At 46.5% G+C, this 8,818-nt stretch overlaps 1 pseudogene across 1 annotated transcript in view; it reads right to left on the bottom strand.

Annotated features, from left to right (window-relative positions):
• The window catches only part of LOC127924497 (disintegrin and metalloproteinase domain-containing protein 9-like), a 63,366-nt pseudogene that overhangs the window by 53,479 nt on the left and 1,069 nt on the right, over positions 1 to 8,818 (bottom strand). The window contains exons 2-6 of the transcript XR_008117999.1: positions 4,831 to 4,940; positions 4,242 to 4,318; positions 3,891 to 3,969; positions 1,700 to 1,776; positions 1 to 98 (exon numbers count right to left, since the gene is read on the bottom strand). The exon at positions 1 to 98 is cut by the window's left edge and continues 95 nt beyond it. The product of XR_008117999.1 is annotated as a disintegrin and metalloproteinase domain-containing protein 9-like (transcript). The remainder of the gene's footprint in view (positions 99 to 1,699; positions 1,777 to 3,890; positions 3,970 to 4,241; positions 4,319 to 4,830; positions 4,941 to 8,818) is intronic.

Here is an 8,818-nt window from a genome sequence, read left to right as displayed (position 1 = left end):
ATTGGCTGTGCTCCAGGCGGTAGAGGAGGTGCTCGTTGTTTGTCGACTGCTTGACTGGTTCCAGCCCATAACTCTGGTTGCCAAGGAGAATGACACCCCTATGAAGAAGTACAACAGACAGATTAACAAATCAATGCTGACAAATTACTTTTCATTCACAAGATCACCGCAATGGTTTAACAACACTTCCTGGAATCAAGCTGAAGTCAGCGATTAGAAGTAGAGGACTGAGAAAGTCGGGATTACTGGTTAGACAAACCAGGAAACTATTAGAGGACTGAGAAAGTCAGGATAACTGGTTAGACAAACCAGTAAACTATTAGAGGACTGGGAAAGTCAGGATAACTGGTTAGACAAACCAGTAAACTATTAGAGGACTGGGAAAGTCAGGATAACTGGTTAGACAAACCAGGAAACTATTAGAGGACTGAGAAAGTCAGGATAACTGGTTAGACAAACCAGGAAACTATTAGAGGACTGAGAAAGTCAGGATAACTGGTTAGACAAACCAGGAAACTATTAGAGGACTGAGAAAGTCAGGATAACTGGTTAGACAAACCAGGAAACTATTAGAGGACAGGGAAAGTCAGGATAACTGGTTAGACAAACCAGGAAACTATTAGAGGACAGGGAAAGTCAGGATAACTGGTTAGACAAACCAGGAAACTATTAGAGGACAGGGAAAGTCAGGATAACTGGTTAGACAAACCAGGAAACTATTAGAGGACAGGGAAAGTCAGGATAACTGGTTAGACAAACCAGGAAACTATTAGAGGACTGGGAAAGTCAGGATAACTGGTTAGACAAACCAGGAAACTATTAGAGGACTGGGAAAGTCAGGATAACTGGTTAGACAAACCAGGAAACTAGTATGAAAGGACTGGAGAACTTCCTTGTTAAGAGACTCTTCAAGCCCTCTGATTGGATCACTGGAGGTGGAATAAAACACAACCCCTATGTACAGGTCTACAAATACAAAAGCACGCGGTCCTCTGTAGTTCCGTTAGTAGAACGCGGTCCTCCGTCGTTAGTAGAACGCGGTCCTCCGTAGTTCCGTTAGTAGAACGCGGTCCTCTGTAGTTCCGTTAGTAGAACGCGGTCCTCTGTAGTTCAGTTAGTAGAACATGGTCCTCTGTAGTTCAGTTAGTAGAACGCGGTCCTCTGTAGTTCAGTTAGTAGAACGCGGTCCTCTGTAGTTTAGGGTTAGTATTATTATATATAAGTGAATGAGAGACAGACCTGAGACCTAGGTCAGTAGGTACTGAGAGTTAGTATTATTATATATTATATATAAGTGAATGAGAGACAGACCTGAGGTCAGTAGGTACTGAGAGTTAGTATTATTATATATTATATATAAGTGAATGAGAGACAGACCTGAGGTCAGTAGGTACTGAGAGTTAGTATTATTATATATTATATATAAGTGAATGAGAGACAGACCTGAGGTCAGTAGGTACTGAGAGTTAGTATTATTATATATTATATATAAGTGAATGAGAGACAGACCTGAGGTCAGTAGGTACTGAGAGTTAGTATTATTATATATTATATATAAGTGAATGAGAGACAGACCTGAGGTCAGTAGGTACTGAGAGTTAGTATTATATATATATATACGTGAATATGAGAGACAGACCTGAGGTCAGTAGGTACTGAGAGTTAGTATTATATATATATAAGTGAATGAGAGACAGACCTGAGGCCTGAGCAGGTGCTGAGGGCGACCAAAGATTCTTCATGATCCTCCACATCCCCATGGTAATAACAATGGACCTGCAACACACACACACACACACACACACACACACACACACACACACACATCTATAAACAGGCATGTCATTTAAAAACACCATGTAGAAATATACAGCCATAACGTATGCATGTAAAGTACCAGTCCAAAGTTTGGACACACCTTCTCATTCAAGGGTTTTTCTTTATTTTTACTATTTTCTACATTGCAGAATAATAGTGAAGACATCACAACTATGAAATAACACATATGGAATCATGTAGTAAGCAAAACAAATCAAAATATATTTAACATTCTTCAAAGTCGCCACTCTTTTCCTTGATGACAACTTTGCACACTCTTGGCATTCTCTCAACCAGCTTCATGAGGTAGTCACCTGGAATGCATTTCAATTAACAGGTGTGCTTGGGCCAAGAAACACAAGCAGTGGACATTAGACCGGTGGAGATCTATCCTTTGGTCTGATGAGTCGAAATTGGAGATTTTTGGTTCCAACCGCTGTGTCTTTATGAGACACAGGTGAACGGATGATCTCAGCATGTGTGGTTCCCACCGTGAAGCATGGAGGAGGAGGTGGTGTGATGGTGCTTGGCTGGTGACACTGCTTATTAGAATTCAAGTCACACTTAACCAGCATGGCTGCCACAGCATTCTGCAGAAATACACCATCCCATCTGGTTAGTGGGACTATCGTTTGTTTTTCAACAGGACAATGACCCAACACACCTCCAGGCTGTGTAAGGGCTATTTGAGCAAGAAGGAGAGTGATGGAGTGCTGCATCAGATGACCTGGCCTCCACAATCACCCGACCTCAACCCAATTGAGATGGTTTGGGATGAGTCGGACTGCAGAGTGAAGGAAAAGCAGCCAACAAGTGCTCAGCATATGTGGGAACTCCTTCAAGACTGTTGGAAAAGCATTCCTCATGAAGCTGGTTGAGAGAATGCCAAGAGTGTGCAAAGCTGTCATCAAGGCAAAGGTTGGCTACTTTGAAGAATATTAAATATATTTTTGTTTAACACATTTCTTGGTTACTACATGATTCCATGTGTTACTTCATAGTGTTGATGTCTTCACTATTATTCTACAATGTAGAAAATAGTAAAAATAAAGAAAAACCCTTGAATGAGTAGGTGTGTCCAGCTTTTGACTGGTAGTATATGTATGTATGTATGTATCCCCCCTCCCCCTTCGCATCCTGCCAGCCCACCCCACCCAGCTCGTCAGTCCCCCTCCCACCACACCCAGCTCGTCAGTCACCCTCCCACCCCACCCAGCTCGTCAGTCCCCCTCCCACCCCACCCAGCTCGTCAGTCCCCCTCCCACCCCACCCAGCTCGTCAGTCACCCTCCCACCCCACCCAGCTCGTCAGTCCCCTCCCACCCCACCCAGCTCGTCAGTCACCCTCCCACCCCACCCAGCTCGTCAGTCCCCCTCCCACCCCACCCAGCTCGTCAGTCCCCCTCCCACCCCACCCAGCTCGTCAGTCCCCTCCCACCCCACCCAGCTCGTCAGTCCCCCTCCCACCCCACCCAGCTCGTCAGTCCCCCTCCCACCACACCCAGCTCGTCAGTCCCCCTCCCACCCCACCCAGCTCGTCAGTCCCCCTCCCACCCCACCCAGCTCGTCAGTCCCCCTCCCACCCCACCCAGCTCGTCAGTCCCCTCCCACCCCACCCAGCTCGTCAGTCCCCCTCCCACCACACCCAGCTCGTCAGTCCCCCTCCCACCACACCCAGCTCGTCAGTCCCCCTCCCATCCCACCCAGCTCGTCAGTCCCCCTCCCACCCCACCCAGCTCGTCAGTCCCCCTCCCACCCCACCCAGCTCGTCAGTCCCCTCCCACCCCACCCAGCTCGTCAGTCCCCCTCCCACCCCACCCAGCTCGTCAGTCCCCTCCCACCCCACCCAGCTCGTCAGTCCCCTCCCACCACACCCAGCTCGTCAGTCCCCCTCCCACCCACCCAGCTCGTCAGTCCCCCTCCCATCCCACCCAGCTCGTCAGTCCCCCTCCCACCCCACCCAGCTCGTCAGTCCCCCTCCCACCCCACCCAGCTCGTCAGTCCCCCTCCCACCCCAGTCTCCCCTTTACAATCCACACAATGTCATTTTGTAATGTAGTCTCTGCCACTTACATCAGGCTTAGGATATGTAGGCGTCAGATTCCCAGTGGCATCATGGGAAAACTGAACAAAGCTTTTGGATAAAAACTCTCTGATGACAAAAGAAGAAGAAATACACTGATCACTCCACAAGAATAGAATTGTGTGACCTTAAGGTCATTACCAGTACGTAAGGTCATTACTAGTACGTAAGGTCATCACTGGTACGTAAGGTCATCACTAGTACGTAAGGTCATCACCAGTATGTAAGTTCATTACCAGTATGTAAGGTCATATGGTCATTACCAGTACGTAAGGTCATAAGGTCATTACTAGTACGTAAGGTCATAAGGTCATTACGTAATAGAAAATAAACTGACATACGTGTTCTTTTGTAGATGTAGGAAATGTTCCTTGTTGTCAATGATCAATGAATAAGAACGTTCCTCGGGTTCTTCAGTCTGAAATGAGTTCCAACACAACACAGTCACATGAAAATACACCAGTGGTCATTTACCATCATGTGTCTAACCACGAGTTGGGAGGCCTGTAGAGGAAACCTTACCTTTCCCCGTGGTCATTTACCATCATGTGTCTAACCACGAGTTGGGAGGCCTGTAGAGGAAACCTTACCTTTCCCCGTGGTCATTTACCATCATGTGTCTAACCACGAGTTGGGAGGCCTGTAGAGGAAACCTTACCTTTCCCCGTGGTCATTTACCATCATGTGTCTAACCACGAGTTGGGAGGCCTGTAGAGGAAACCTTACCTTTCCCCGTGGTCATTTACCATCATGTGTCTAACCACGAGTTGGGAGGCCTGTAGAGGAAACCTTACCTTTCCCCGTGGTCATTTACCATCATGTGTCTAACCACGAGTTGGGAGGCCTGTAGAGGAAACCTTACCTTTCCCCGTGGTCATTTACCATCATGTGTCTAACCACGAGTTGGGAGACCTGTAGAGGAAACCTTACCTTTCCCCAGTCAGGACGTCTGTCGGCATTTCTTGCCCATCTCCTGTGAACAAGCTGAGGCTTTACAACCGTGTAGCTGGAAAGTTTAGATGTTTGTCCATTGAAAATATCTGAAAATCATGTAGAAAGAACAGCCATAAACTAGTGAGCCAACTCGTGTTCCAACGGCTTACTCGTGTTCCCACGTGGTCATTTACCATCATGTTCCAACCACGTGTTCCAAGGCCAACTGTGTTCCAACGGAAACCCGTGTTCCAACGGTCATTTACCATCATGTGTTCCAACGGCCAACCCGTGTTCCAACGGCCAACCCGTGTTCCAACGGCCAACCCGTGTTTTACCATCATGGCCAACCCGTGTTCCAACGGAGACCTGTTCCAACGGCCAACCCGTGTTCCCCGGGTCAACCCATGTTCCAACGGCCAACCCGTGTTCCCACGGCCAACCCGTGTTCCAACGGCCAACTCGTATTCCAACTCGTGTTCCAACGGCAAACACTTGTTCCAACGGCCAATGTCCTGAATGGCCAAGATGACACACAGCCAAAGTCTAACCGGCCAATCAAACAAAACAACTAATTCATCAAGTAAAAAACAAATCAATCTACTGAAATGTATCAACGATGACATACTGGCATGGTCCCAAGTTAAATAAATGAGTGGAAAACCTGATGCATTGCTGAGTATAGGTGACTCAGGACAACCGTGTAGCTGGAAAGTTTAGATGTTTGTCCATTGAAAATATCTGAAAAAGGTAGAAAGAACAGCCATAAACTAGTGGCCAACTCGTGTTCCCACGGCCAACTCGTGTTCCAACTCGTGTTCCAACGGCCAACTCGTGTTCCAACGGCCAACTCGTGTTCCAACGGCCAACCCGTGTTCCAACGGCCAACCCGTGTTCCAACGGCCAACCCGTGTTCCAACGGCCAACCCGTGTTCCCACGGCCAACCCGTGTTCCCACGGCCAACCCGTGTTCCAACGGCCAACTCGTGTTCCAACGGCCAACTCGTGTTCCAACTCGTGTTCCAACGGCCAACCCGTGTTCCCACGGCCAACCCGTGTTCCAACGGCCAACTCGTGTTCCAACGGCCAACTCGTGTTCCAACGGCAAACACTTGTTCCAACGGCCAATGTCCTGAATGGCCAAGATGACACACAGCCAAAGTCTAACCGGCCAATCAAACAAAACAGCTAATTCATCAAGTAAAAAACAAAATCAATCTACTGAAATGTGTCAACGATGACATACTGGCATGGTCCCAAGTTAAATAAATGAGTGGAAAACCTGATGCATTGCTGAGGTGACTCAGGAGACGCCGTCGACATTGAAGCTGACCTGACAGGTGAATGGAGACGGACTGATCTACAAGTCACCTTGCATCATAAATGCAGGGCCTCGCAAAAGTCTCCTTGGATTTCATCACATTTTATTGTGTTACAACGTGGCATTCAAATGGTTTTAATTGTCTTTTTTTATATAAAACAATCTACACAAAATACTCTGATGTCAAAGTTTATTATGTAATTATTTTAAAAAGATTAATAGAAAATAAAGTCTTTGCATAAGACTTCCTTGAATCAATACATGTTAAAAAAAAACACATTTGGCAGCGATTCCAGCTGGGAGGGTTTCTGGGTAAGTCTAAGAGTGAATCCAGCTGCGAGTCTTTCTGGACAAGTCTAAGAGTGATTCCAGTTGGGTATTTCTGAGTCTTTCTGGGTAAGTCTCTAAGAGTGATTCCAGTTGTCTCTAAGAGTCTTTCTGGGTAAGTCTCTAAGAGTGATTCCAGTTGTGAGTCTTTCTGGGTAAGTCTCTAAGTCTTCCCTGGGTAAGTGAATCCAGCGTGATTCCAGCTGTGAGTCTTTCTGGGTAAGTCTAAGAGTGATTCCAGCTGCGAGTCTTTCTGGGTAAGTCTAAGAGTGATTCCAGCTGTGATTCCAGTCTTTCTGGGTAAGTCTAAGAGTGATTCCAGCTGTGAGTCTTTCTGGGTAAGTCTCTAAGAGCTTTACCACACCTGTATTGTGCAATATTAGCCATTATTCTTTAAACTCTGTCAAGATGTTGGGAATCACAGCTAAACAGCAGTTTTCAAGTCTTGCCATTGATATTCAAGTAGATTTAAGTCAAACCTGTAACCTGAGTGGCCAACGTTCACTGACTTCATGGTAAGCAACTCCAGTGTGGATTTGGCCTTGTGTTTTAGATTGTCCTGCTGAAAGGTGAATCCCTCTACCAGTCTCTGGTGTAAAGCAAACTGAAGCAGGTTTTCCTCTAGTACATTTGCCTGTGCTTAGCTCAATCCTATTTATTTTTATTCTGAAAAACTCCCTAGTCCTTAACGATGTCAAGCATACCCATAACATGATGCAGCCTCCACCACCATGCTTCATCCCCCCTCTCAATTTTACATCACTGTTTGTGAGCATTTCTTCTTTGCCAAGATAATTCATCCACCTGACAGGTGTGGCATATCAAGAAGCTGATTAAACAGCACGATCATTACACAGGTGCACCTTGTGCTGGGGACAATAAAAGGCCACAAAAAATGTGCAGGTTTGTCACACAACACAATGCCACAGCCGTCTCAAGTTCTGAGGGAGCGTGCAATTGGCATGCAGGAATGTCCACCAGAGATGTTGTCTGAGAATGTTATGTTAATTTCTCTACCCAAAAAAATTCCTCCAACATCGTTTTAAATTATTTTTCTATTACGTCCAACCGGCCACCCAACTGCAGACCACATGTTACCCCACCAGCCCAGGACCTCCACCAGCCCGGGACCCCCACATCCAGCTTCTTCACCTGTGGGATCATTTGAGATCATCTGAGATCAGCCACCCAGACAGCTGATGAAACTGAGGTTATTTCTTCTGTAATAAAGCCCTTTTGTGGGGGAAAAACTATCTGATTGGCTGGGCTTAACTCCCCCGAGGGTGGGCCTATGCCCTCCCAGGCCTACCCATGGCTGAGCCCCTGCCCAGTCATGTGAAATCCATAGATTAGGGCTTGATACATTTATTTCAATTGACTGATTTCCTTATATGAACTGTAACCAAGTCAAATCATTGAAATTGTGGCATATAGTTATGCCTTGTGTAGGCTGCTATCTTAATTGAAATAAACTTCTGTGAGGGGGAAATAATTTGCCACATTAACTACCACCAACAACACTGTTCTACAGCTGCCCAGTGGGAAGCCCCTCGGGCTTTCTCCTGGCAGATATCGGCTAGGTGAAGCGACCGTCTGTGCTCTCATACTCCCTAAAGACCGGGGCTTGAAAAACTAGAAGAACAAAAACACAGCAATATTACTGTTGTTTGCCTCTCTTGAGCCACCGTAGCAACAACATAGCCAGAAACATTTCCTAAAAAAAAAGTAGATATTAATCTTCTACATTCATAACTGAACACAAACATGTTAAAAGTTCTCTGTTTCCATGAATTGAGGAAGTAGATAACACTTCTCTGTGCCAAACAGTATCTTACCTGTAACTCCCAGTAACAGATAACAAAAATATTTGTTTAAATGAAATCAAATGTATTTATAAAGCCCTTCTTACATCAGCTGATATCTCAAAGTGCTGTACAGAAACCCAGCCTAAAACCCCAAACAGCAAGCAATGCAGGTGTAGAAGCACGGTGGCTAGGAAAAACTCCCTAGAAAGGCCGAAACAAAGAAACCTAGAGAAACCAGGTTATGAGGGTGGATATTAGAAACCTAGAGAGGAACCAGGCTATGAGGGGTGGCCAGTCCTCTTCTGGCTATGTCAGGTGGAGATTAGAAACCTAGAGAGGAACCAGGCTATGAGGGGTGGCCAGTCCTCTTCTGGCTATGTCAGGTGGAGATTAGAAACCTAGAGAGGAACCAGGCTATGAGGGGTGGCCAGTCCTCTTCTGGCTGTGTCGGTCCAATATGGGGTGGCCAGTCCTCTTCTGGCTGTGCCGGTGGAGATTAGAAACCTAGAGAGGAACCAGGCTCTGAGGGTGG

Source organism: Oncorhynchus keta, unplaced genomic scaffold (assembly GCF_023373465.1).
Source record: "Oncorhynchus keta strain PuntledgeMale-10-30-2019 unplaced genomic scaffold, Oket_V2 Un_contig_4115_pilon_pilon, whole genome shotgun sequence".
NCBI classification, from domain to species: Eukaryota; Metazoa; Chordata; class Actinopteri; order Salmoniformes; family Salmonidae; genus Oncorhynchus; species Oncorhynchus keta.
The sequence above is the reverse complement of the archived record's forward strand: the minus strand, read 5'-3'. Positions and strand labels throughout refer to the sequence as shown.